The following is a 3,521-nucleotide window of genomic DNA, read 5'->3' as shown; positions in this document are numbered from 1 at the left end:
ACCCTGAACTTGCGGGTCCCCCGTCTGGAGCTCGCGCGCTCGGCAGAGTTAGTGCTGTGCTGGCGCCGGGCCAGACGCATTCCTTCATGTGTCAGCCCCGAATCTCGTCATGTGCTAGGGTGGGCTGCGCGGCCCCGGTTTCTGCAGCTCCGCCATCTGTTTCTATTATGGGAGTTTATGGCACAGAATCCCTCAGCCGCCAGAGCCTCCGCTCGCCCTGGCGCGCGGCTACGGCGCTTCATGCGCAGAGCGATGTGAAGGTGGGGGCCGCCTCGGCGTCTCCCCGCTTTGCTTGGCACATTACGGAATTCGGGAGGATTTTTACAGTTCATTTTATGAAGATGAAAGGTGATTTGAAAGAAAATTAAGAAATTATCAGGGAATGTGAATGTGGCTGCGATTCAGCTTTTAGAAATCCTCTAATCTCATCGTGATGAACCGGATTTTTTTTTATTTTTTTCCATACTGTTTCCTAACTGCACATCCTCAGGAAGGCAAAATTCAAGCATATTCTAAAATTTGCACATTATCCTGGAATTTGATGGCGAGAGGCTCCTGTGTCCGTGTGTTTTAGAGGCAGGCGAAGGCAGCTATGCCACGAAGCCTTGAATCAAAGGGTTGCGACGCATCCTGCGTGACATACACAGACCGTCAGACTACGGAGCTTAAAATTTAGCCGAGACATGAAAGTGCTGAAATCCCACATAAAAATCTCCCATCGCAGGGTCTTCTTTGAGCATGAAACACGTCCACTGTGTGCGCGTGCGCGTGTGTGTGTGTGCACGCGCGCACACACACGTACATGCACACGCGTATTTTTCTCTATTCCGAATAACCCAGTGGGTCCCAGGTGGCAGAGACAGAGTCAGCTACTGCTGCAGCCCGTTTCTTCCCGGAAACCGGCGTCTGTCCTTGGCGGCGTGGGAGTGGTCACGGGGCCCGCCGCATCTTTGAGCACGGCGGTAAGAACAAGCTGGAAGTCTTCCGTGGCTTGCCCGTGGAGGGGGCAAATGTCGCGTATAAAATGCCCGGGAAATCTCCTTTGTCCGGGGAAAGGCGTTTGCACGGGGGGCGCATGGGACCTGAGTAAGAGACTCTTCCTTCACGCTCAGGAAGGGCCGCGGCCCCCGTGCTGCCACCGCCCCCTCTCCTGCTGCGACGAGCCGGGGAAGCAGCCGCAAAGGAGGTGCGGGCTGGGCGCCCGGACGCCCCAGCCCCACAGCGACGTTCCGCATCCATCGTCTGCGGTGGGAGCACAGACCCCAGCACAGTGTCACGGTTGAGGTTCCGGCTCGGAGCGGGGGCAGGAGCCGGCCTGCAGTTGGAGGACCCCCCCACACACGCGTGCGCCCCAGACGAGCCCGTCTCCCCCAACACTCAGAAGGCTCCTAGAAGGTGGCCCACCCCATCTGCTGTCTCCCTGCCCAGAGGTGGCCTCCCTGGCCAGCCGCACGGTCTCCAGCTGGGGGGGGCCCTGGAGGCCGGGTCAGCACACCCCCATCCCCAGGGGTGGGACTGCGCCGCACAGGACCCATCTCCTCGCGCACGCTCTCGGCACCACGTCCTGGGGGCGTGGGGAGCCCCACAGGTGGAGAGCCCGCCTGCAGGGTGCCTTGTGGGAGTGCGGCCGTGGTGGGAGGCAGCCACCAGGCACAGGGGCCAAGTGAGTCAGCCCTCGGCCAGTGAAGGCCGGGGCTGGGCCTCCGCCAGGCCCTGCGGCTTGTGGGGCATCTTCTGTCCCTGTCCCTGTGGGGACCGCCTAGCAGCAGGCACGGCTTGAAGAACACGTCCAGCCTCGAGAAGCATCGAGTGCCCGTAGCACGCGGCTCTTCACTCACCACTGACCAACTCTTCGGCCACCAGCGAGGGTCCCTGGAGGCAAACGTCGCAGACCGTGAAGCCTGGCTTTCCAGGCTCTGCTTCGCTGGCTGCGCCCGGCCTCAGGGACCAGGCGAGGGGAACACGCAGGTCCAGACACGGGGAAGCAGCTCCGGGCGAGCATGGGCAGTGTCAGACGTGATGCCGAGATCCTGTCACCGGTGTGACTGGGCGCGGGCTCCGTGGGATGCGGGCTCCATCGGGAGCCAGGGGAGGCACCTAGCACCCACCGCCGCATTGAACTGGTTTCCCGCACGTTTCACAGTGGACACCTGACCGAGACTAGCCTCTTCCATGCGCTCTGACCGCCTGTGGACACCGCTGTCCCTCAGGTACCAGGGTCCCTCTCGTCCGCCGCCCGCAGAGCCACTCTCCCAGGTGTCCGGGATGTTTGTCCGGCGAGGGCTGAGCTGGGATTTTGCTGGAATCTCGGGCACCCCGCTCCAGCTCTGCAAAGCTGGAGATGTCCACGGCCACATGGACATGCCATGGGGGCACCGACCTGGGCGGCCCCTGGTGAGCAATGGGCACAGGGGCGCCTGTCACCGGCAAATGGGTGCCCACCAGCCTGGCCCGCTCAGGGTTCGCGGAGCCCCCGTGGGCACAGTGACCGGCCGCAGCTGCGTGCGGGGTGGAGTCCCACGTGCTACTGTGGCCGCAGGACACGCTCCGAGGGGAAATGCTTCGCTTTTCACTTTTCCTGCTTGGAAATGATCGTGTGTCCGGTGTGGGGGAAGCGGCCGCCCTCCAGCTATGGGGGGCCTGCGGTGTAGGCACTCGGTCGCTGTGCAGGGACACCGTGCGGGCACCGGGCTGTCTGCGAGCCCCACAGGCTGCCCGCGGGGTGGGCGGCAGGGCCCCCAAGCGTGGGCGGCCTCTGTGCCTGGCGACAGGGCTTCGCTCCTAGGAGACGAGAGGCTGCAAGCACCCCGGACTCCAGGGTGGGGTGCGCTTTGCACCCCCACACAGGGCTGGTGAGAGGGAACTCTGGCCGGCCCATGGCCAGTGTCTCGGCCGACGCCGCTGCCTGTGCGCCCAGCCCGTGTCTTGGGACCCATCGTCCCCACGCAGGCGGCTCTGCTCGGGAAAAAGCTCCGAGCGAAGCCAGCGCTTCCGCAGCTCCTGGGGACACGAATCGCATTTTCTCTGCGAGCTGACCCTCGCTTTTTAGACAGAACCGTGTCTAAACGTGCCTGGGACTCTGGCCACCTCCTTCCCGTGACCTCCAGGGATCGGTGCACGGTGGGCCCTGGGGTCCCCCTGTGAGGCACCACGGGGTCTCCCTGCGGGGTCCCTGCTCCCAGCCCCAGTGCCCGCAGTGCGCGGAGGCCGGGTGCTGGCCGAGGCGCCCCATGCAGAAGAGCCACATCTGTGAGCATCCGCCACCCCGCTGAAGGACAGGTGCATGTCCTCCCCGCATCCGGCCAGCCGACAGGGCCAGCGTAGGCCACGCACGAGGGGAGCGGGGTCCGCAGTAAAGGCAGAGACAAACCCTCGGCTTGCGCTCCTAGCTCGATTTTGGAACAAATTCTAGGAAGTTTTCATCTCGAGACTGCACTGCAGCGATGGCGTCAGGATGTGGACCTGCAGGCCCAGGCGGAAGCCGCCGAAGCCCTGCACGGGGACCGCGAGGCACGGGCCAC

Source organism: Pteropus alecto, unplaced genomic scaffold (genome assembly GCF_000325575.1).
Source record: "Pteropus alecto unplaced genomic scaffold, ASM32557v1 scaffold89, whole genome shotgun sequence".
In the NCBI taxonomy this organism is placed as follows: Eukaryota; Metazoa; Chordata; class Mammalia; order Chiroptera; family Pteropodidae; genus Pteropus; species Pteropus alecto.
Note: the sequence above shows the minus strand (reverse complement) of the source record.